Below are 25,922 nucleotides of genomic sequence, written 5' to 3'. Positions count from 1 at the left end.
ATTTGAAGGCAGGGGCCTAAGTATTTGGGCCATCTTCTACTGTCCTTCTGGGCACATTTGCAAGAAGCTGGATCAGAAGTGAAGCAGCTGGGACTTGAACAGGTACTCCCATATGAGATGCTGGTGTTGCCAAGTGGCAGCGTAACCTGCTGGGCCACAACTGGTCCCAGGTGCCTGTTCTAAGTTAGCAGCATTGCAGAACTTGCCATTTCCACCACATGGAAGTGGAGGTGGGAGTGGGGTAGTTTGGGCAGTATTTAGAAAGGGAGCTATGTGGGCCGGCACTGTGGCATAGTGGGTAAAAGCTGCTGCCTGCAGTGCCAGCATCCCGTATGGGTGCCAGTTAGTTGGCTGCTCCACTTCTGATCCAGCTGTCTGCTATGGTCTGGGAGAGCAGTAGAGGATGGGCTAAGTCCTTGGGCTCCTGCAGCCCCCTGAGGGACCCAGATGAAACTCCTAGCTCCTGGTTTCAGATTGGCCCAGCTCTGCCTGTTGCAACCATTTAGGGAGTGGACCAGCAGATGGAAGACTTCTGTCTCTCTGCCTCTGCCTCTCTGAAACTCTGCTTTTCAAATAAGTAAATAAATCTTTGAAAAGAAAAAAGAAAGAGAGGTATGGGGCCAGCATTGTAGCACAATGGATTAAGCTACCACTTGTAATGCCTGCATATCAGAATGCTGGTTCTTGGGAAGCCAAAAGATGATGGCCCAAGTACTTGGGTCCCTGCCATCCACATGGGAAAACAGTATGGATTTCCTGGCTCCTGAGTTTAGCCTGGCCTAGAATTTGATGCTGTGACCCTTTTGGGAATGAACCAGCTGATGGAAGATCTCTCCTTCTCGATATCTCTCTCTTTCTCTGTCACTCTGCCTTTCAAATATATAAATTTAAAAAAAAAAAAAAAGGATATTTAAGCAGTGCATGGGAAGAAGGTTTGGATGGTACAGGGAAGGAGGCATGAGCAACAGAGGCTTGGGCTGCCATGAAGGTCATCCAAGGCTGTCAAACCTCATCTCCTCTCTGCTAGCTACTGTCCTGCCTACAGCAGCACCTCATTCCTGCAACAGTTGCTTTTGAATGCTTGAAATCCAGAGTTTTTCTGATTCCAACTCCTATAAAACATGCTGTCTTCCAACCCTATGGTGGAGGGGTAGTTGTCTGGCTCTTTAGGGCAGGATAAAGAAAGGGTAAGTAAATCATTTTTGTACAATAGAAAAGACTATGTATCACAAAGATGAGCCTCATAGGTAATCTTTTTTTAAAAAAATATGGAACGCTTCACGAATTTGCATGTCATCCTTGTGCAGGATCCATGCTAATCTTCTCTGTATCATTCCAATTTTAGTATATGTGCTGCCAATGCAAGCACAGGTAATCTTAAGTGTTCTGGCCACATTAAAAATTTTACTTAAGGGGCCAGTGCTGTGGCACAGTGGGTTAGGCCATGGACCACAATGCTTGCATCCAATATGGGCACCAGTTCAAGTCCTGGCTGTTCCATGTCCAGTCCAGCTCCCTGCTAATGTGCCTGGGAAAGCAGTGGAGGATTACCCAAATCCTTGGCTCCTTCCATATGGGCGACCCAGAAGAAGCTCCTGGCTTTGATCTGGCCCAGCCCAGGTCATTACCACTATTTGGGGGGTAAACCAGCAGCTCTCTCTCTCTCTGTAATTCTGCTTTCATACCAATAAATACATCTCTTTAAAAAAAATGTTTACTAACAAGGTAAATTAAATTTAAATATTTTATTTAATCCAATATGTTTAAAAATTTATCCAATTTATTTAGTCCAATACGTTTAAATTATTTAAATATATGACCAAGTCAAAAATATTAATGAAATGCTTAACATTATCTTTTCATATATTTTAAACTTACAGTACCTACAGAATATGTCCACTTGGACTAGTCATATTTCAAATACTGAAATAAATAAGGCACATGTAGCTAATGGTAACTGTAATGGACAGCCCAATTCTAACATGCGGTAAGTAAAAATTTAAAAAAACTAAGCAGAAAACAGGATAATATCTATACATACCTAGAATACATAAATATTTCTTTTTATTTATTTAAGATAATTTTACATGTGCATATTTATAAAATAAAATCTAATAATTTTTTACATATATTCAATGGATAATGATCAAGTCAGCATCTTCACTTCTTTAAACATTTTTTAAAATTTTTGATTAACACTCAACAGTTGTATTTGTCTGTGGGGTGCAGTATGACATTTCAATAAATTTCAATGTGCAACAAATCATTTCAGTCAATGTTTCCTTTTCCTTGTCATCACTCCATGTTTCAAATGTTTGGGCTCCTCTCCTCTACCCATTCATAAAACACCTAATAGATTATTGTGAATTATATTCACCCCACTGTGCTGTAGAACACTCGAACTTAATTCTGTTTATCTAGATGATACACAGAGATTTCTTAGGCAATACATAGCCACAACCAAGAAAAAAAATAGTATATGTAAATTGGACCTCATCAAAATGCCTAAAACTCTGTTCTTCAAGAGACACAGTTAGGGGCCAGCGCTGTGGCTCAGCAGGTTAACGCCCTGGCTTGAAGCACCTGCATCCCATATGGGTGCCGGGTTCAAGACCCAGCTGCTCCACTTCTGATCCAGCTGTCTGCTATGGCCTGGGAAAGCAGTAGAAGATGGCCCAAGTCCTTGGGCCCCTGCACCCGCATGGGAGACCCAGAAGAAGCTCCTGGCTCCTGGCTTCAGATCAGCACAGCTCCAGCAGTTACAGCCAGCTGGGGAGTGAACCATCGGATGGAAGACCTCTCTCTCTTTCTGCCTCTGCTCTCTCTGTGTAACTCTGACTTTCAAATAAATAAATAAATCTTTAAAAAAAAAAAAGAGAGAGACACAGTTAAGAAAATGAAAAGACAAGTCATCCATTGGAAGAAAATATTCATAATACATACATTGGATAGAAGACTATTTCTAGAATATAGAGAGAACTCAAATTCAACAAGCAGGAAAAAAATCCAATTAGAGTTTTCTATTACCATCAGTTCCTGTCATTTTCAGAGTTCCCTGCTGGACTTTTCTTTTCCTGGGTGTCCATTTCTGTAGGTTTAGGTTGCAGCTTTCTCTGGTATGTAAGTCACCACTGATTATCATTACTCTTCTCAATTTAAAGTTTTTTGTTATTGCTCTGTCATCTTCTTCCATCCTCATTTCTTTGCTCTTATGAGTTCACATGTTCTTTACTATCATTTTCTCAAGGAATTAAGAGGGAGTAGATAAAAGCACATGTTTACCTTACCATGTTTAACTGGAAGTCCTATTTTATGTGTAGCCTTAACAAAGCATTGTCATATTTTTGTTTATTATGACTTCCTCCAGAACAGATGATACTTTATTCTTCTTTCTATCTTGAGTTTCCATCTCAGAGCAGTTATGCCATAAATATTTGTTGACTGAATAAGTGAATGTCCATTTAATGTATATATAACATTGTCCTCTCCTCAACTGTAAGTTCTATGAGAGCAGAGATCTTGTAGGTATTGTTCATTATAAAGGAGATCTTCAAACATTTCATAGAAAATAAATATTATAAAAAAGTGCAAACATTTCAAAATTTTTTGCACCAAAATAATTTACTTTCTTTTTTTTTTTTTTTTTTTTTTTTTTTTTTTTTTTTTTTTGGACAGGCAGAGTGAACAGTGAGAGAGAGACAGACAGAGAAAGGTCTTCCTTTGCCGTTGGTTCACCCTCCAATGGCTGCCGCGGCTGGCGCGCCGCGCTGATCCGATGGCAGGAGCCAGGTACTTCTCTTGGTCTCCCATGGGGTACAGGGCCCAAGCACTTGGGCCATCCTCCACTGCACTCCCTGGCCACAGCAGAGAGCTGGCCTGGAAGAGGGGCAACTGGGACAGAATCTGGCTGCCCGACCAGGACTAGAACTCGGTGTGCCGGCGCTGCAGGTGGAGGATTAGCCTAGTGAGCCGCAGCACCGGCCGTAACTTACTTTCTAATTCCATTTTTCCATGAACTTTTTGAAGTATTCTCATAGAATTCCTGTTGTCTAGAACAATCCCTTTCCTGGCAAGTGCTAAAAAATAGGGGAAAGATGAATGAGTGGATGAATTTTAATAGTTTTGCAAGCCTTAACACTTATATTTTACATTCTCTTTTGTCTTTTACTGTTTATTAAATCAGCAGAAATATGTGCATTATATGTACTATACTTCCAGGGACTTCATTGTATATATTCAGGAAAGTTGCTGTTGGATGTCTATAATTTAATATATGTACATGGTCATATTTAGAAATTATTGGGATACCCTCAGTGACACTGGTCAATGCAATACATTTGTAAACATGACTCAAATAATCTGAATTAGCTGCTAAAGAACTTAGAATTCAATCATTCAGAGGTCATAAAAAGAAGAAAGGACAAGTGGATTCATAACATAGACAAAGATCTGAGTTACTTTCTGGAATTATTGGGCATTCAAAGTCATATTCTCACTTGAGTCAACTTGGTGCTACTTCAGCATCTACCACACTGTAGTGGAGCACTTATTATGTCAGCTACAGTCATGTTTAATTCATCTAAATGTTATTAAGAATTCCACCCCCTCTACCAACTTTCTGCAAGGCTCTACCTTTATTTTTTCTAGTATTTCTTCAGAGGATGAAAAATTATCCAACCATCCAAGTTTCCATTCAATTTCATTCCATTCAATCACTTTTTAAGAAAAGGATGTATTTTATTTCTTTAAATGACAGAGCATCCCGAGAGGGAGAGACAAAGATCTTTCATCCCTGGTTCACTCCCCAAATGACCCCCAATGGCCAGAGGTGGGCCAGATCAAAGCCAAAAACTTGGAACTCTATCTGGAACTGCAGTGTAGATGGCAGGGGTCATGCTACATGGGTGCAGAACTCTTAGTACATGGAGCATCTTCCACTGCTCTCCCAGGCCAATTAGCAGGTAGTTGGATTGGAAGTGGAACAACCTAGACAAACATCACTCTGATATGGGATGCCAACATTGGAAGTGGTGGCATAGCTCTCTGGGCCACAATGCCAGCCCCTCCCACTCAATCTTTAAAAACAAAATTATTTATTTATTTGAAAGAGTAACACAGAGAGAGAAGGAGAGGCAGAGAGAGAGGTCTTCCATCCCCTAGTTCACTCCCCAATTGGCTGCAATGGCTGGAGCTGTGCTGATCCAAAGCCAGGAGCCAGGAGCTTCTTCCAGGTCTCCCATGCAGGTTCAGGGGCCCAAGGACTTGGGCCTCCTTCCACTGCTTTCCCAGGCACATTAGCAGGGAGATGGATTGAAGTGGAGCAGCTGAGACTCGAACCGGCACCTATATGGGATGCCAGCACTGCAGGCGGCAGCTTTACCAACTATGCCACAGCACCAGCCCCTAAATCCTTTTTGAAAACTAAACTTTTCCATTTAATTTATTCATATATATAAGTACAAAATATTTTTAATGATTTAAGTATTGTCACTTAATGAAGTTAAAGATTTCCCAAATCTTTTTTCCTGAGTATAATTGAAATGATTGATATAATAGGACTCATGAGAGTGGTATCTTTTCAGCAACAAAGATCTTCAGAATCTTGTTATGTTTTTAGAGATTTATTCATTTGAAAGGCAGAGAGACAGACAGTCAGAAAGATAACTCCAATGGGCTGTTTCACTTCTCAAATGTCCTCAACAGCCCAAGGTGGGTCAGGCCAAACCCGGGAAACAGGAACTCAATCCAAGTCTCCCACATGGATGGCAAGGATCCAATCCCTTGAAATATTACCTGTTGCCTAGGGTGTACATTAGCTGGAAGCTATTAGCATCACAATTAGCTTCTTAACCACCGAGGTTTCTTAACCTCAGTCCCAAAAGCCCACCCAGATTTTTGCTACCTTAACATACTGCTAACATAATTAGAATATATTAAGCTCTAAAACATCAATAAGGTAAATTAGCAGGTAGGGTCAGAACAAATGAGGGTTCAAGTAAAGTAGTTAAAGTTAAGGAAAAAAATGGGACAAATATGTTAGAAGTGAGGATGATATTTCAAAGATTCTGAAAACCAATTTTCTCATTGGCTTTGGAAAAGTTGCTCTTCCTATGGACTTATTTCTTCAATTCCAGATTGAAATTCTCACTGAATTTGACTATGAGGACAGGAATTGAGATGCTGTATGTATAAAAGATAGAATTTTACCAATGACATCTGGATGTTGTGGGTGTTTTGGGAATGAACCGGGAATTGAAAGACCTCTCTCTGTCTTTTTTCCTTCTTCCTTTCAAATAAAAATTTTATTTTTTAAAATTAAAAAAAAAAAGTCTTATAACTTATTTTAGAACAAAGGCAACATGGGGCTGGCATTGCAGCACAGCAAGTTAAGCTACTGCCTGGAATGCTGGCATCCCATAATGGAGTGCAGGTTTAAGTCCTAGCTGCTCCACTTCCAATCCAGTTCCCTGCTAATGTACCTGAGAAAGCAGCAGAAGATTGCCCAGCTAATAAAAGATTTCTCTCTCTCTCTCACTCTCGCTCTCTAGCTGTTACATTGCCTTAATAAATAGTTATATCCTTTTTAAAAAGAAAGACAATGTATAATTCCACAGTAATGTGTAACACATGCTTTTGCCTATGTTACAAGATGATCCAGGTTTAGCAATAGATGTGTCTTCAATGAATTAACAAATCTCGTCACTGTAAGTTAAACGTCACTGGCAGTTTCTAGAAAACAAGAAGCATGTATCTAGAATGCTTTCCTGTAGTCTAGTGATCCACACTGTGCTTCAGGAAAACTGACCACAGGGCTGCTTTCTTGGTTCTTTTTTTCTTTATATAATTAGTTAATTCTCCTTTTTCTTCTTTCAAACAAGTAGTTTTAGGTTTTACAACTTTGCTATGTGGCTTCAAGGATTTGTGGTAGAAATGATGAGCAAGTTTGGTTTTGGTTGAAGGGAAAGAACCTTGAGTTTATAAATGTCTCAGGTATTTCCAATAAATTGGAGGTCACCACAAAAGATGTGAGGATAATAAATCTAGCCTCTAAGTATACATTCCCTTTGCCCAGCGGGGAGCCTCCTGGGATCACTTGTCTGCTGTTCATTATCTTGTTTGCATTATTCAACAGCTCTGTTCTTGCTCAGTGGGCGTCAGAGAGCTTTTAACAGCTGCAGCATCCGCCAATTTTTACTTAAGTTCTCTTTCTCCATGTAGCAGGAAAAAAATGAAGAAAGAAAACTTGTTATTGATGTGCAAGTACTACCTGAGTAATTGAAACTATGTCAAAATTGAGCCTTTTTAAATTTATTTTGCATTAACTGTATCAGCAGTATTACATTGTGATATTTGGCAGGGGCCCAAAAGAGAAAGCTTAACTTTAAATATGAAGAATGTAAAGCTTTTTAAGAAATACCTAATGTAAGGGAAAGAGTACAGATTGGTGCCTCCTCACACGGGGCACCAAAACGTAAGGAAAAGAGGCACAGAACAGAGAGGAGGCAGGGTACGAATTTACAGCCAGATTGAATTTATTCAGAGAAAATAAATCTGCAGAGAGAGATGGGTGACCAACCACCAGCAAGCACAGACTGAACAGGTGGCAGAGGGCCCAGACTCCAGCAGGCTGGGCCTTTCATAAGGGGTGCAGTGGGAGTAGGGGGCAGCAGGCAGAGGTGAATTCCTCCACACAGGTCTTCCAAGTGGCCACAGAGCTTCTGAGCCTGCAAAAGAATGCTGGGGGCTGGGGTGGGGTTTGTAAAAAGACAATAGAGTGTGAGACTGAATTGAGATTTAGGGACAAGGGATAAATTCCAATATTATCTATCTTTTGGGCAATGAACAAGAATGGCTGAGGCTTATGTCTGTTCCATCACCTAAAACCATCTAAAAGATACAATGCAAAGACATTTAATTTCTCAGAGATGTTAATTTTAAGCTCCCTTTTAGGAAAAATTTCTTTTTAAACATAGCAAACCAAGAAAGCTTTTGGTTTTATTTTTAAATTGCTTGATTGATTTGAGAGGCCGAACCACACATACTCCCACCCACCCATGCACACACACACACACACACACAGATCTTCTATTTGTTAGTTCACTCCCCAAATGCCCACAATGGCTGAGTTGTGCCAGGTTGAAGACAGGAGCCAGGAACTTCATCCAGGTTTTCCACATGGGTGGCAGGAACCCAAGTACTTTAGCCATCATCTGCTGCCTCCTAGGCTTGTTAGCAGGAAGCTGGATAGGAAGCAGGGTCAGGACCTGATTCCAGGGAGCCCAATATGGGATGTCAGCATCCCAGGTGATGATTTAGCCTACTATGCCACAATGCCTGCCACCCAAGAAAATTTTAAAAATCACCCCAAAAGTATACTACAGGATTGAAAAAAGAATTCACTTTGAGGAAAGAGAAGAGCAAGTTTATTAGTTTAGCCAGGCGAAATCTTTGCATTTGGTTTGTCTCAGGACATACTTGGCTGTTCCATTGGGTAAGTTGTTTCCAAAAATGTTAGCCTCATTCATGATTATGATCTACCTTAATAGCTAACTAACCCTAAAGCTATAACAGTAAAATAAAGTATGGTATTGTTTGAGAATCAACCAGATGATAAAGTAAAATTGGTTTTCCAGGACCAAAGGAGGGAATCTACTTGAAAATAAAACTACCTGATGACAAGAATTGCTGAAAAAAAAAAGGGGGGGGGGGTAAAAAGGAAGGAATGGACAGAGCAAACATTAAACCAAACAGAAGCTAATGGAAGCACCTTAGCGACTTATCAAATATTATGGCACCTCAGTCATGTGGATTTCAGAGGACTAATGAAAATTCTCTACTAAAAGCAGTGGAGTTCCTCAATGATCAATACTGGTGCTCACATCTTAAGTTAAAGAATACAGAAGAGCTAAGATGAATGGAAAGCATATTTTAAAACAGTATTTAAAAACAGATCAGGGCCGGATCTCACTTGGTTAATCCTCCACCTGCAGTGCCAGCATCCCATATGGGCGCCAGGTTCTAGTCCCAGTTGCTCCTCTTCCCATCCAGCTCTCTGCTGTGACCTGGGAGTGCAGTGAAGGATGGCCCAAGTGCTTGGGCCCCTGCACCCGCATGGGAAACCAGGAAGAAGCACCTGGCTCCTGGCTTCGGAACGGCGCAGTACCGTTCATGGCGGCCATTTGGGGAGTGAACCAATGGAAGGAAGATCTTTCTCTCTGCCTCTCTCTCTCTCTCACTGTCTATAACTCTACCTGTCAAATAAAAAATTTTTAAAATTAAAAATAAAAATAGAAACAGATCAATCTAGAGGTGGGCATTTCCCGTAGTGGTTCACATGCTGCTTAAGACACTTGCATCCCATGTTAGAGTACCTGGATTCAAAACATACCTCCAGCTCCTGGTTCACATTTCTTGCTAATGCAGGCCTTGTGAGGCAGTAGCAATAGCTCAAGTGATTAGGTTCCTGCCACCTTCAGGGGAAACCTAGACTGAGTTCCTGGCTCACAGCTTTGGTCCTGGTTTAGCCCCATCCATGTGGGCATTTGGGAAGTGAACCAACCAATAGAAGTACACTCTCTTTCTCTATCAAATAAAAAAACATAGTTCATACCATTCATAAGGAATTATTTAGTTATCCAATGATAATGTGAATTATATTTGAACACTACAAGAACTATTCTTTTTTTGGTGAAGGCTATCTTTGGAGTATGGTCTGTTCAAGATGGAAGTAGGGAGAAATATTTGTGAATGGAATAAAGTCATTTAAATTTGCTTGTGTGACCCCAAGATCCTCTGATCTTTAGCAAGAGAATAAGGTCTACAGAGGTTACAGTCCATGTCCAGAATGGAATGTCTTGATCTGTGGATAACAACAGGGGCTTGCAATTTCCTAGCATTAGATCATCATATTAAAAACCAAGGGAGCTTTTCAGCACCACCATTCGATCAGATTAAGATCCTCAGTGTTGTACAAAACACAGCTCGTTAGCCACCCGAAGTCTGAAAGCATCTCTAAAGTGTCATAGAAATGCTAAGTAGTCCCAGGCACATGGACAATGCCTGACATCCAAGTGCAAACCAAAGGCCTCCTCAAGTGCCAGGGTATTTGCTACTGGGAAACATCTAGAAAATTAACTGAATCTGTGTGTAGAAACATGTAAATAAGTGGCTGAAAGTTTAATCCAAATATTTGTTATCCTTTTATTTGGACCTCCTAAAGCATTTTCAATGCTATGAAAGCAAATACAATCTTCATCACTTGCTTATTAAGGTGTAATAACAGCCCTGTGAAAGTGTAAAATCTACATACAAGCTCTCAGTTATTTTCTGAATCATTAAATACGCTAGACCTGAAGTTGCTTCCTTAAACTTTTAGAATTCAGCCTGCAAAGGTAGCATCTGTCCTTGACTATCAGATCCAATTTTGGTGAATGTATTAACTCCCTTTGTTAGACAAAGTAGACAACCTTACAGTTCAGTGAGTCTGATTCTCATCATCACTACCTCTCAGTATGCAATCAGCACAATACCAAAGGTTTAAGATGGGACACATTTAAAGCCGTTCTAGGATCACGGAATGGGTACCCAGACTGACTTCGTGAAAATAGCTTCAGTGTTTTGTTTCTAATTTCACCACTGCAAAAGCCTCAGATTTCTACTCTCAGAGAAAAGATAAATAAATTCAATATATCTTTTTGGCTGATTTCCATATTTTCAGTTAACCAAGCCAATTTGTGTAATAAGATAAAACTCAGAGTACAAGAAATGTCTCTTAATTTGAAAATCTCTTTAAACATCTTCCAATGTGGGGTGGGTTTTGGCACAGTGAATAAGATGCCACTTGGGGTACCCGTATCCCCCATCAAAGTGCCTGGGTATAAGTTCTGGCTCTGTTCCCAATTTCAACTTCCTACTAATGTGCACACTGGGATGCAGCAGGTGATGGCTCAGATAGTTGGGTCTCTGCCACACACACATGGGAGACCTGGATTGAGTTCCCACATCCGGGCTTTGGCCTGCCCCAGCAGTGGCAATTGCAGGCATTTGAGGACTGAAGCAGCAGATGGGAGATCTCTCTGCCTCTCGAGTAAATAAAGTAAAATAAATCGTTTAAAAGAGCTTCAAATGTAAGAAAGCTATGTTAATTGATTGTATGTCATTAAAGAGATAAACGAGGGCAGCAGAGAGATATACCATTTAAGTACAAACTGACCATATGCTGTTAAATTAAATTTTAGTTTTTCAGGCTTACAGAGCTTCACCATTCACTCTCCTGAAGAAGGTACACTTGTTTCCGAGTAACTGGCAACATCTTTGATCAACTATAATATGCCTTGTGCTGTAGTGGTTTCTGCCTCACTCTGATTGCAGATCAGTGCAAGAGCACCACAGGGATTTGAGGCAGTGGGGAGAAGGATTGAGGGGACTGTCCATGAGACAGTTCGTGCTTCTCCTTTTCTATTCACCTTGGGCAGGTAGGTATGTGTGTATGGAGAAAATTGTTAGCAAAAACAATTTTGTTTTTGTGCAGAATGGAATCCAGAGATTGGCATGAAGTGCTAGCTAAAGACTCCACTAAGTATAATCCCATTCCTGTCCACACAGGTGGCTTGTGATGAAGCGTAACTGCTTTTTAGAAGGGACTCAGGCACAGATAGAGAGCATTTGCCACACATCACACCTGAAATCGACAAATAATGGCCCACAGGTATGACACACAAGCTAAGGATGGCTTTTCCATTTTAATTTTTAATAATAATGGCGGTAATATCACCCTTATTTAGTTCCCTACTTAATTTTTATCAATTTATTTTTGTTTTATTTGGAAGGCAGATAAACAGATTTTTCCATCCACTGATTCACTCTCCAAATGTCCACAACAACTGGGGATGGGCCAAGTTGAAGTCAGAACCTCAGAACTGAAACTGGATCTTCCACATGGGTGCTAGGGACCCAGGTCATTTAAAAAAAATATTTATTTGAAAGTCAATTACAGAGAGAGAGAGAGAGAGAGAGAGAGAGAGAGAGAGACTCTTCATTCTACTGGTTCAGTTCCCAGACACCTGCATCAGCCAGGGCTGGGCCAGGCAGGAGCCAGGAGCCAGGAATGTCATCTTGGTCTCCCACATGGTTGGCAGGGGCCCAAGCGCATGGACCATCCTCTGCTACCTTTGCCAACCCACTAGGAGGGAGGTGGATTGAAAGTGGAGCAGCTAAGACTTGAACCATTGCCCACATGGGATGCCAGCATAGCAGGTGTTGGCTTTACTGGCTTCACCACAGTTGCAACCTCTAGGGACCCAAGTACTTGAACCTGCTGCCTCCCAGGATGTGCTTTAGCAGGAAGCAGAATCAGAAGCAGAGGGGCTGGGACTTATAGTGGCATTCTGATAGGGAATGCAGGCATCCCAAGCAATGGCTTAACCACTGTACCACTACTTGTCCTGTTTTTACATTTTAAATAATTAAAAGGAATAAAAAAAGAAAACAATATTCCTGACACATAAAATGATTCACAACTCAAATTTCAGTGCACATAAATAAAGTTTTATTGGAACACAACCATGTTTATTCATTTAAGTACTGTCTGTGTTACTTATGCTCAATGTCAGAGTTGAATAGTTGAGACAGACAGCATCTGGCCTGAAAAGCCTAAAATATTTACTATCTGGCTCTTTAAACAAAAATTACTGATTCCTGAAGTTAACTCTGTGCTAAAGATAATATATATGTTATTATATTTTAACAGCTATAGACCCAAAACATTTTAGAAATTGAGTTAGTACCTCACCATTATTTAATCACATATATATTTAGGATTTAATGTTTCCTCCAAAATGAACATTCTGGAAGTGTCAATACTATTTAAAAGTTATGAATACTAAATAGTTTTTACACTAAATAATACTAAAATAGTGCAAAGATCCTTTTTTCCTTATTTCTTGGATTTTACAAAATTTCTCTCCTCTTTCTTTCTACATCTTTATAAATTTTTACAAAATGGGTCTCTCTAATAGCTGGAAAATTCCACAACCCTTAGAAATGATTCAAAAATGCTAGTTTCTCCTCAGGCAGTGCCAAGAGTCCTGTAATATATATACTTTCCCAAACAAGGCTGGCAAACTTGGCCACTGAAGCAGCTGTAAAAATGGAAATGCAATCACAGAAGGAGTTATCAGCCTTATGAATTGAGGAGTCTTGACACTACTTGACATTCATTCTCAATTACCAAGTTCAGGCTTTTTGCCTTCATTGAGCAGCACTACAGAGCACCTCACATAAATGAGTGGATTCTGGGCAGCCATGATGCTGTTAGTAGCATGCTTCACTTCTTCAAAGGACCTGGGTTAGCCAACAAGGCACTAAGCATTAAATTATTTCTGACAGCAGCCACAGGCTATTAGAATGTAACCCACCTCTCTCTTTCAGATATTTATCTTTGAAGCAACCACTCACATGTTTATTGCAGTCATAAAGTCTGTTGTAATGATAAAAATAAAAAGGACATTTAACCTGTACCTACACACTGGAGCAGAGCTCTGGGCTTCTTAACTGCCTTTTCTCACGCTTTCTCCACTTCCAGTTATGAGACTTGAGGGAAGTTCAAAATGGAGAAGGGTGGCTATGCAGTCAGCAGGGTAGGAGTCAAGTATGTGTCAGCTAACTTGTCTCTCCAAGAATACAGATGGAAATGAATAAGGAAACCTGAAGTTTGTCCGGACATGTATGTTTTTGTTGCAGTATTAATAGAAACCTCATGAATTATAAGAGATGGAAACACCTATGGCTTAAAGAATTTGACATTGCATAAAATTGTATGATGTTAGACCCTAAAAATTTGCATTTTATACATTCATACCTTTATTGTGTTAATGTGTCTCAGGTATCATGCTAAGCAAATACATATGTGACTACCAATTGTGTTCAATGTTGTTAATGTAAAAAAGTATTTTGAGAGATTCTAGCAGGAAAAAAATGTGCTTTAGGAAAAGGGATGGTTAAGTATCAGGAAAGATTTTTTTCAAGAAAGGACATTTGCACTGAAATGTGCAGGAAGGGAAGATTCCAGCAGGAAAAATGTCCCATGCCACAAGCCAGGGGTGGGAAGTAGTGTACAGTGTTATATTCTACAAATTTTGATCCCATCTATGTGAGTAACAAATGATTAACAGATTGAAATTGAGATTTTCTTTTGTAGCAAGGCCATGTGCTATGAGCTAAATTATTTAATTTGTAACTGCACTTTAAATTTAATAAATCATGTGGTTAGTATGAAAAATAAAGTTCTGGAAAAGACTTGACATGAAATCAACAAAATGTGTTCAATATATGAGCCGTTTTTAGGGTAGAAATTTACTTCCTCTGTGTTCCTATGTTACCATGGCTGAGACCCTCGGTTCTAGAAACCATTTGATAAAGAGGCCCAAGAGGACCCAAGAATTCCAGGTCAATATCATGACTTTGTCTCTTATAAAACTATCCAGGGCAAAAGACGCAGTCCTTTCTTTATGCACAGCTCTAACAAATAAATCACTAAGACCAATAATCTGATGGGAGAAAAGGGACTAAGGATTTAACCAAGGCAACCCACAAAAAATACTACGAGCTTTAAATATGAAAAGATGTTCAACACCACTCTCAATGAAACTCAAGTTAAAACCACACTGAGACATCATTTCAAACTACTTAAAAGATTAAAACGTTAGATAATGAGCATGGCAAAGGTGCAGGGGACTTTCACATGTACTATTGTAGAAGTGTAAACTGATACTCTATTTGTGAAACAATTAGCAAGAATAGTTATGAAGTTATTTGCAGTAACATTGTTTGCAAAAGAAATGAAAAGTAGAAGCAACCAAATATTCAACACTGAGTTTTTTCATTTTTAATGTCCATTCCATCTTCACTCTTTTTAAAGTGTATATTTACTTATTTAGTATTTATTTGGAAGGGGAGAGGAGAGGAGAAGGGAGGGGAGGGGAGGGGAGGGGAGAGGAGGGGAGGGGAGGGCAGGGGAGGGGAGGGGAGAGAGGGACAGAGAGAGAGGGAGAGAAGGAAAGAGGGAGAGAGGGAGAGAGGGAGAGGAATGAATATTGGAGAAAATAGAGAAGAGACAGATAAAAAGCTTTCATCACTAGTTCACTCCCCAAATGCCTGCAACAGCTAATGCTTGGTCAGGCCAAAGCCAGGAACCTGGAACTCCAGCTGGATCTCCTTCTTGACAGGAATTCACGTGCTTGAGTGATCATCTGCTGCTTCCCAGGATGCACCTTAGCAGGAAGCTGGATTGGAAGCTGAGTAGTCAAGACTCTGCTATGGGATGTGGATGTCCCAAACGGTGGCTTAACTGGCTGCACCACAATGCCCTCCTTAACAATTGAGTTCCTGACAAACAAAATGCGACTACTCAGACAATGAAATACTGTTTGTACATAAATTTGTGTTACTTTTAAAAACTGTTTTTGGGGGACAGCATTTTGGCACACAGCTGTGTAATCTCAGCCCTGCTGCTAATCCAGCTCCCTGCTAATGCACTTGGGAAGGCAGCAGAAGACAGCCCAAGTACATGGATCCCTGCCTCCATTTTAGAGATCAGGATGGAGTTCCCGGCCCCTGACTTCTGTCTGGCCCAGCCTCCACTATTGCAGCCATTTGGGGAGAGAACCAGAGGATAGAAGATTGGTCAATTTCTCTCTCTCTCTCTCTCTCTCTCTCTCTCTGGTTCTCTCCCTCTCCTCCTCTCCTTCTTCCTCCCTCCCCCCTTTTCTCCCTCTCTTTCCATCTCTGTCGGTATACCTTTCTCATTAAGTCAATATTTTTAAAATGTTCATTTATTTATTATCATCTACTTGAAAGGCAGAGCAACAGAGACAGGGAGAGATTTCATCTACTAGTTCACTCCCTAAATGCCCACAAAGCCAGCACTATTTATTTATGTATTTGAGAGTCAGAGTTAAACAGAGAGAGGAGAGGCAGAGAGAGAGAGAGAGGTCTTCCATCCGATGGCTCACTTCCCAAATGGCCACAACAGCAGGAGCTGCGCCTATCCGAAGCCAGGAGTCAGGAGCTTCTTCCAGGTCTCCCACGCAGGTGCAGGGGTCCAAGGACCTGGGCCATCTTCTACTGCTTTCCCAGACCATATCAGAGACGTGGATCTGAAGAGGAGCAGCCGGGACTAGCACCAGCACCCATATGGGATGCAGGTGCTTCGGGCCAGGGCGTTAACCCTCTGCACCACAGCGCCAGCCCCACCATGTATTGTTTTTCATTAATTTGAGAGGCAGAGACATGGAGACAGAAAGAGTTTCCATCTCTGGTTCACTCCCCAAATGCTGGAACTGGGCTGAAACCAGGAACGTGAACTGAGAATCCAGTCTAGGTCTCCATGTATGTTGAAGGAACCCAATTACTTCAATCATCACAAAGCTTTGGAGGGTTCACCTTAGCAGGAAGTTGGAGTCAGGAATCAGAGCCAGGAACTGAACATAGGTACTTTGGCATGGAATGTAAGCATTTCAAATAGTGTCTTAACCACTAGGCTAAACGCACACCGCCGGCCGGCTCTCTCGGGGGCTGCTCAGATGTTATCCGGATGTTCCCCTTAGATGTTCCTGGTGCATGTTGTCTCTCTCCTTTATAGTCCTCTTCCACCAATCCCAACTCTGCTACCCACATGCCAAGTATGCTGCTCTCCTCCAATCAGGAGCAGGATCAGCTCCTGCAGCTCATTCAAGTTGGCGAGAGGCAGCTGCGTAGAAGTTGTTTACTCCCTTCTCAGCGCCATATTGTGGGAGAGCAGATGCATAGAAGAAGTCTTAATTCCAGTAACTTAGCCTAGTCTCAGCTGCTCCCCACAGTTTCCCCTTTCTTTTTATTTTTTGGCGTTGATACGCACCTGTCTTCGGTGCCCCGTGGCACACACTCTGCTCTACTTGCTAGAGTTGCCCACAGGTGCTTACAAGCCCTACCAATCAGGCAAACCGAACCCGGGTCCTCTCTTCGCCATGTTGTGAGGAGGTTTTTAGGCGCTGATGCGTGCCTGTGTTCGGTGCCCTGCAGTGCATGCTCTGCTCGAGCTGCCTGCAAGTGCTTATCACCTAATCAGGCAGACCGAATCCCAGCTCTCTCATTGCCATGTTGTGGGGAGGCCTATTGGTGTTGATAACGTGCCTGTCTTTGGTGACCTGCAGCGGATAAGCTGCTAGCCGCCCGCAGGTGCTCATCGCCTTACTAATCAGGCAGACCGAATCCAAGCTCTCTCATTGCCATGTTGTGGGGAGGCCTTATTTTTCTCTATTTCTCTATCTCCGGGCATTCCTATCTCTCCTATTTTACTTCTATCTGCCAGCATTCGTATTCTCTCATTTTACTTCTAAACTTCTGTTTCTCTTATCCCCGCAGCTTCCTGGTGCCCGCCCCAAGGCAGCTTCTCGGCGCCTTGCCCCGCAGCGGCTTCCCGGCTCTGCACAGCTTCAGCCCGCGCTTCTCTTATCTGTGCGGCTTCCCGGCTTCACGTGCGCTCCGTGGCCTCCGCGCCAGCCCTGCACTTCCTATCTACTCGCACCCCGTGCGCTCTCTCCACTTGTGCCCCGCGCGCTTTCTCTGCGCTCGGCAGCTTCCGCGAATCACAGCCTAGCTCACGTTTCGCCATCAGTTGGTTTAGTTTTCAGTCTAAGTTCCCCGGGCTAACCTGACAAAATCCAACCTAGCTTACGTCTCCGCTTTTTCGGTTTGGCTTCCCATCTTTTGCTCCCCGGGCTAATCTGACGGATTCCAACCTAGCTTACGTCTCCGCTTCGGCCTGCCCCCGCGACTTCACTTTCCCTAACATATTTTTCTCTACCCGGTATGTTTCCTAACTTTTCTTCCAACAATATTTCTCTCTCATTTCTCCTGGCTTCTCCCCACAGTCCATATCCGACTCTAAGTTTCTTCTAGCTTTCACTTTCGCTTTCAACCATAGATTTCTCCTAACTTCCCTGCCATAGTCCGTATCCAAGTCTAGTCCGTATCCGAGTCTATGTTTCTTCCAGCTTTCACTTTCGCTTTCAATCCTAACTTCTTCTGGCACTTTTTCCGTCCGGCTTTTCCCTAGGCTCTCTCTCCGGTATTTTCCCACTTCTTCCTGCTTCTTCCCTCCTAGGTTTCCTATCCAAGTCACAGCCCCACTATGCCTGCTAAGTTTCCTATCTGAGTCATGGCACCATTATGTCGCTCCCCCTCTTCGCGGAGGAACAACACAGGACCCTGCACTGTTCTTTGTCTGCTCGGCCCTTCCCAGGTTTGCTGCTGGTTCTTCCCGGGTTGGCTGCCGATCCTTCCACCTCCATGGAAGGGCGGCTCCCCCTGCCACTTTCCCCACTTCCGCTGGGGAGCAGCACATCGCTGGCCGGCTCTCTCAGGGGCTGCTCAGATGTTATCCGGATGTTCCCTTTAGATGTTCCTGGTGCATGTTGTCTCTCTCCTCCTTTATAGTCCTCTTCCACCAATCCCAACTCTGCTACCCACACGCCGAGTACGCTGCTCTCCTCCAATCAGGAGCAGGATCAGCTCCTGCAGCTCATTCAAGTTGGCGAGAGGCAGCTGCGTAGAAGTTTACTCCTCCCCAGCACCATGTTGTGGGAGAGCAGATGCATAGAATAAGTCTTAATTTCAGTAACTTAGCCTAGTCTCAGTTGCTCCCCACACCTGTCCCCATGAAACATTGTTACAAGAATGAGGTATGTTGACTGCCACCGCGGCTCACTTGGCTAATCCTCCACCTGCGGCGCCAGCACCCTGGATTCTAGTCCCAGTTGGGGTGTCAGATTCTGTCCCAGTTGCTCCTCTTCCAGGCCAGCTCTCTGCTGTGGCCTGGGAGTGCAGTGGAGGATGGCCCAAGTCCTTGGGCCCTGCACCCACATGGGAGACCAGGAGGAGACACCTGGGTCCTGGCTTTGGATCGGCACAGCACGCTGGCCGTGGCAGCCATGGCGGCCGTGGTGGCCATTTGACAAGTGAACCAACAGAAGGAAGACCTTTCTCTCTGTCTCTCTCTCTCTCACTGCTTAACTCTGCCTGTCCAAAAAAAAAAAATGAGGTATGTGGGTGTTTGACACAATGGTAAAGATACCACTTGGCGTGCTAGCTCCCATATCAGAGTGCCTGGGTTCAAGTTCCAGCTCCATTCTCAATTCCAGTTTTCTGCCAATTTGCACTCAGCAAGACAGTGATAGTGGCTCAAGTAGTTGGGTTCCTGACACCAACGTGGGACACCTGGATTGAGTTCTCAGTTTACAGCTTTAGCTTGGCTCTGCGTTGGCTGTTGTGGACAATTGGGGAATAAACAGCAGATGGGAGCTGATGCTCCCAGTCTCTCTCTCTCTCTTTCTCTCAAGTAAATAAAAATTGTAATTTTCAAATAAAGATGAATGATTTGAAATTATAATACATGTGTAAAATAAGTTGATCAATTCTAAAGAACACATGAAAACTTACCATGGTTTGGCTTAGGATTTTTTGACTTTACGATGATTTGAAAGCAATACACATTTAGTAGAAACCATACTTCATTCTATGCGTTTTCTATGACATAAGACCATTCTCTACATGGATTTCAAAACTTTTTTTGCACCAAATAAATGTAATTTTAAATTGTTATCCCTGAGCTTTTTGAAGCACACTCACAATGTGTGTTCAGAGTGTGTGTGTGTGTGTGTGTGTGTATAAAATGTCATCACTCCAGCCACATATGAGAAACTAAGCTACTTATTCATTTATTTATTTGACAGACAGAGAAAGCTCCTATCCACTGGTTCACTCCCCTAAATGCACACAATGACCAGTACTGGGTCAGGCTGAAGCCAGGAGCCAGGAATTCAGTCTGGGTCTCCCACATGAGTGGCAAGGATCCACTTACTTAAATCATCACCTGCTACTTCCTAGGGTGTGCATTAGCAGGAGGCTGGAGTCCAGAGTAATTGCTGGAGCCCAGGTCACCCCGGTATGAGACACTGGTTTTTCAACCAGTGTCTTCATCCCTAGGCCAAACCTCCGCCCCTCTACTTTTTAAAATTTTGACTCTAGGAGCTGGTGTATATAGGGAAGTAACAATTGTGTGAGTTTATGAACATTTGTTTGAAAAAGCTTTCCAAAATTAAGCTCAGGTTTTTTATACTAAAACTTAATAGAGTACACAAAGTCTTTGTGAAGATTTTGCTTGAAATCTGACAATTTACTTAAGCTGACAACATAACTTTTGAAACATTTGCAAAGCAAATTCAGTGCTTAAAGGTTTTAGATGTTTTGGGGTATAAAACTGCTCTAGGGGCTAGAGCTGTGGCGGAGCAAGTTAAAGCCCCAGCTGTGGCACCGTTATCCCATATGGGTGCCGGTTTGAGTCCCAGCTGCTCCACTTTCAATCCATCTCCCTACTGATGCACCTGGGAAAGCAGCAGAGGATGGCCCAGGTCCTTGGGCCCCTGCACCCACATGAGAAACCTGAAAGAAGCTCCTGGCTTCAGATCAGCGCAGTTCCAGCCATTGCAGCCAGTTGGGGAATGAACCAGCGGATGGAAGACCTGTCTGTCTGTCTGTCTGTCTCTCTCTCTCTCCCTTTGTATCTACCTCTCTCTGTAATTCTGTCTTTAGAATAAATAAAAAATAAATCTTTAACAAAAATTAAAAAAACTGCAGTGGCTGTGTATAAAAACCAGAGAATCTATAGTTGACGTGTCACTGAAATGTCAAGAGAGTGGGACCAAAGAGACGAAATGGACAAGGAGACCAGCCAAAGTCCATTACAAAGGGCAGAGAACGTGAAAGAAACAAAACTGATTGGAATGAGAAAAAAAAATAACAGAACTCTGTAGGACTAATAAATTATTGTACTATAAATGTTTGGCAAATGACAATGAACCCTGGAAACATTTGATGTAGTGAATGTGTATCTTAACCCTGAACCCTGTCTGCATATGTGGCACACACTTCTTTTCACACTGTACACAGATATGGCTTTTATAACCAGAAGAAGATAACTTCCAATACATTTGCTGTTTTCAACCATTCTTACTTCACAGGGACAGATTTTGAATTGAATCAGAGTGCACCTTCTGAAATCTGCAATATTTACTCAAAATTATGAAAAACATTAAGTGATATAACTGAGAACAAGATTGCTGATTGTGTCTACAATACCCAAGTAAATGTTACAATATTATTAATGACTGTTAAGATCTCTTAGATTCTTTTGTGCTCTGATATATATGCTATTTTCACAAATTTACTATCCCATTCTTTTAATAGGTTAGTTTATAGAGAGAAATAAGTGGAACTCAAAGGGGCATTGGCAAAGTTGTAATTAGTATCCAAGCCGTCTCTTTGTAAGCTGAATGTTTTATTCATCCAACCATGTCGATATTATAAAAATTGGGACTCACTGAGGCTGTCACTAGAAGCACCCTTTTCATTCTACCTGGAGAGATATTCAGCCCCTACATTAGGCATGAATTTGTGGTTGTGCTTTCTAGAGTGTAGGGCTGACTTTTTATTCATTTGAATATCACCCTTGATTCTGTCTAAACCCATTTAGGACCAAGTTTCCAAGGTTGTTAAAAAGACTACTGAGAGGCCTGCCCTGTGGCATAGCAGGCAAAGCTACTGCCTGCCATGTCAGCATCCCATAGCGGTGCTGGTTTGAGACCCAGCTGCTCCACTTCTGATCCATCTCTCTGCCATGGCCTGGGAAAGCAGTGGAAGATGGCCCAAGTGCTTGGGCCCCTGCATCTGCATGGAAGACTTGGAAAAAGACTACTGGGAAGAAATCCATTCTGAATGACTTACATAATATAAAATTAGCCAGATGACTTACTGATATGTGTTTAAAGAAAGACACAAATGTTGAATTATTGAATAAACATTGGACATTAACCATCATTTGGACTTATTACTCAGGAATTTTTTATTGAAAAAGCAATAAATAGAAGAATGAAGTCAACTTAATTCCAGAAAAAAAAAAAGCGTAGCTATTTTCATTGGATTCTGCATGTAGGTTTGCAGTCATATTTTAATATTATGCTGTATTCACTTTACATGGTTATAAATATTTTCCTTTGTCTATATAATTTTTCTGATCACATTACAATGCCTGTGTACCATGCTAGCATATATGGTTGTGATTTTAACAATAACTTTATTACTTTGAGATTAAATGTAAGGGTAATAATACTTTTGGCAGACCTCACATATTTGAATTTATTTAATATAAGCCACTTAAAACTATTCTTTGAGTTCTTAAAATTCATTATTAATTTAATGCCCTTAAGATCTTGAAAGCATTGACATCCTAACATATGAGTTATTTAATTCAACTTGGAAACATACGTTGTTTTTTTTTTTCAATATATAACCATTTTTTTTTCATAAATACAACTTTAGGAATATAGTGATTCTTCCCATTCACGCTTCCACCCTTCTTCCTCCTCCCTCTCCTATTTTCATTGTTATTTTTTGCTAAGATCTATTTTCAATTAACTATTTTTTCATGGGACCCTGCGTGGCAGCTTTACCTGCTACCCCACAGCACCAGGCACTCCAGCAAGATTTTTTAAAATATTTTATTTATTTATTTATTTATTTAGGTATTTATTTATTTGAAAGGCAGAGTTACAGAGAGGCATAGGTTGGGGGGAGGGTCTTCCACCCACTGGGTCACTCCCCAAATGGCTACAACAGCCAGAACTGAGCCAATCTAAAGCCAGGATCCAGGAGCTTCTTCTGGGTCTCCCATGTAGATGCAGGGCCCAAGGACTTGGGCTATCTCCCACTGCTTTCCAAGAGATCTGGATTGGAAGTGGAGCAGCCAGGACTAGAACCAGCACCTCCATGGGATGCCAGCATGGCAGGTGGCAGCTTTACTTGCTATACCACAGCACTGGCCCCTCTTTTCAATTAACTTTATACACATATGATTATTACTATACTAAGTAAAGAGTTCCATAAATTGTATGGAAAAAAAAACTGTTCCTCAACAAACAAGACAAGTGCTTTTCAAAGTTATCGCATCTCAAAGTGTCAATTTCACTTCTATAGAGTGCCTTTTGGGTGCTTTATTAGTTGCCACAAATCAGGGAGAACATATGGTATTTGTCCTTTTGGTACTGGCTTATTTCACTAAGTATGATGTTGTCCAGTTTCATCCATTTTGTTGCAAATGACAGGATTTCATGTGTGTAGTATTCCATGGTGTGAACATCCCATAATTTCTTTGTCCAATCTTAAGTTGATGAGCATTTGGGTTGATTTCATGTCTTTTCTATTGTGAATTGAGCTGCAATAAACACGGGGTTGCAGATAACTCTTTCATATGCTACCTTTATTTATTTTGTGTAAATTCCCAGAAGTGGAATGGCTGGGTCGATAGTATGTCTATATACAGATTTCTGAGGTATCTCCATACTGTCTTCTATAGTGGCTTTACCAGTTTACATTCCCACCAACAATGGATTAGGGTACCTTTTCCTCATATCCTCACCAGCATTTGTTGTTTGTTGATTTCTGTATGAGAGCCATTCTAACCGGGGTGAGGTAAAACCTCATTTTGGTTTTGATTTGCATTTTCTTGATGGCTAGTAAGTGATCCTGATCATGAGTCTGTTGGTCATGCAAATGTACTTTGAAAATACAAATTACTTCCACAATAAACATCAATATATTACATGCTTGTTTAAGGAATATTTCTATACATCATTTTTGTAGGAGGTAAGGAGAAGACATTGATTTTGCTAAAACTAGACCACAGTGGATTTCAAATAAAAAGAAAGAAGTGCTATTCATTCTGTTATTATATATGCTATAATAGTGACATGTCTAAAAATACCATTTGGGTATTCTTGCTATCCTTGTTTAATTTTTTGATGGCCACTGGTGCTTCAGTCCAGACAGCAGTGAGATTTCATCCTGATGTCAAATCCTATGCAAGCATGATTTATTGAAGCAAAATTTAATCTTACCAAGGCATACTGCATTTTGCCTAGGCTTTTCATGCCAACTTAGATCATTTAGTGTATAATTGGCTGGGACTGGCACTCGCACAAGCTGTGCCATTTCCTATCAGCAATAGAGTAATACGTGAAAAGTCAAAGAAACGATTACACAGTGCAGAAGAAGGGAAATATAACACAAAGCAGTTCTGTCCACTTCAAACAGGTAGTGAGGAAGCTATATTACCTGCCACCCTGCTCTGTTCTACAAAATGTAAGAAGTCAAGAAAAGAGAAAGTACTGACTGGGAAAATAAAGGATGAAGTCCTTTTGGAATTTTCTGTTCAGAGAAGGCAAACAAAATAGACTATTAAGAAAAGAGATTCAGAGACCACCTAATACTAAAGAAAGATGGAAGATTATATTGACTTAGAAGAGATCAGTCAGTTGAGAAATCAAAGAGAAAGAAAAACTTGGAAGTTGAATGCAGTAAAAATGAATGAAAGGAATAAAGTAAGAGACCAAAAAAATTCTTAAGAAAAAGCAAGTAAATCTAGGGCATATGGTCAAATAGCTAAATAAAAACTATGGCATCCATAGATTATGATAAGTGCTTGCTTTCTTTAATAATGAAATATAAAATAATATAACAATGATGTTTCATTTTTTCCTATCCCATTAGCAAAGGCTAAAAAGAAGTTTAATATCCAATTTGGGCAATTATGTAGATAAACAGTCTCACTGTGTGGAACTAATGGGTAAAACTTTATTAAAATATACATACCTATTGACTCAACAATGTCCCTTATAGAAGAGACATTCTATACAAGCATGAAAGAATATACATGCAAGGATGTTCCCTGCAGGATAGCTTATGGTCAAGAAAAACTGGAAATAACCTAAATATGCATGTGCTATTGATCAAATTGTCACATGGCCACACCATGAAGTACTATACAAAAGGTAGACAGAATTAAAAAAATTATTATTTAAACGTCCAAAATACATTAAGTAAAAATGCCTCAACTGTAATAGTAATAATAATAATGACCATAGTAAAAATCTAATATTGTGTGATTTCCACCATATGACAGTCTGAAAAGGCAAAATTATGGAGACAATAAAAATATCAGGGCTTAGAGGAGAAGGAGAGATGAATAGATGGAGCTCAGATGATATTTTTAGTCAGGGAAGCTTCTCTGCACAGTTCTACAGAGCTGGATATTTGTCATCATACACTTGTCAGAACCTACAGAATGTACAACACTGAGAGTGAATTCTAATGTTGCTAATGTATACCCTGGACTTTCAGTGATGCAGACGTGTCAATGCAGGTTCATAGACAGTAATAATGGACCACTCTGCTGGGAGATGTTGACAGTTGGGGGGAGGTGTCAAGAAGTATATGACAACTCTCCATACTTTCTACTTAATTTTGATGTGAGCCTAGAACTGATCTAAAAATAGTTTTCTCCTAAGTTTTAATTTAATATTTACTGAGAATTTATAATGCTAAGCCCTTTATAAGCATTGCTTCATTTAATTTTTGTCAGGGTTTTATTATATACATAGTATTTTTATCGGCAGATGGGGAAGTCTGAGACTTAGGGATTTTGAACAGATTGCTCAAGGGCTAGATAAATTGTAAGGGCCAAAGATGGATCCTGAATCTTTATACACCTGGCTTTCATGTCCAGGCTTTTAGCAAACTGCCTGGGAATTTCTGGGCTCCAAGGCCAGGCCAAAATTCAGATTCCCAAAGTACAAAGTGATTCAGTTTTTAGAAAAAAAAAAACAATTTAGTAAATGCAACAGACAAAATACAGAGTATTAACCAAATTGGTAACATTCTTTAGCTATTGAAATTATGGGGCTGTATTATACTCTGTTTATTTCTACAATGTTTATCATTTTTATGACATCTTTTGCTTTGTAATAAGAAGTAAATAAGTTAATAAAATGTTT

The 25,922-nt window shown here is 41.0% G+C and overlaps 1 non-coding gene across 1 annotated transcript; it reads right to left on the bottom strand.

Moving 5' to 3' along the window:
• Positions 1 to 1,262: 1,262 nt before the first annotated feature.
• Positions 1,263 to 1,369, bottom strand: LOC127484966 (U6 spliceosomal RNA). Its single transcript, XR_007912171.1, has one exon. It is a non-coding gene; the product is annotated as a U6 spliceosomal RNA (small nuclear RNA).
• Positions 1,370 to 25,922: the final 24,553 nt, after the last annotated feature.

The sequence above is a fragment of the Oryctolagus cuniculus genome, chromosome 1 (assembly GCF_051225735.1).
Source record: "Oryctolagus cuniculus isolate XC-2025 breed Fujian yellow rabbit chromosome 1, ASM5122573v1, whole genome shotgun sequence".
Taxonomy (NCBI): domain Eukaryota; kingdom Metazoa; phylum Chordata; class Mammalia; order Lagomorpha; family Leporidae; genus Oryctolagus; species Oryctolagus cuniculus.
Note: the sequence above shows the minus strand (reverse complement) of the source record. Positions and strands in the feature narration are given on the sequence as shown.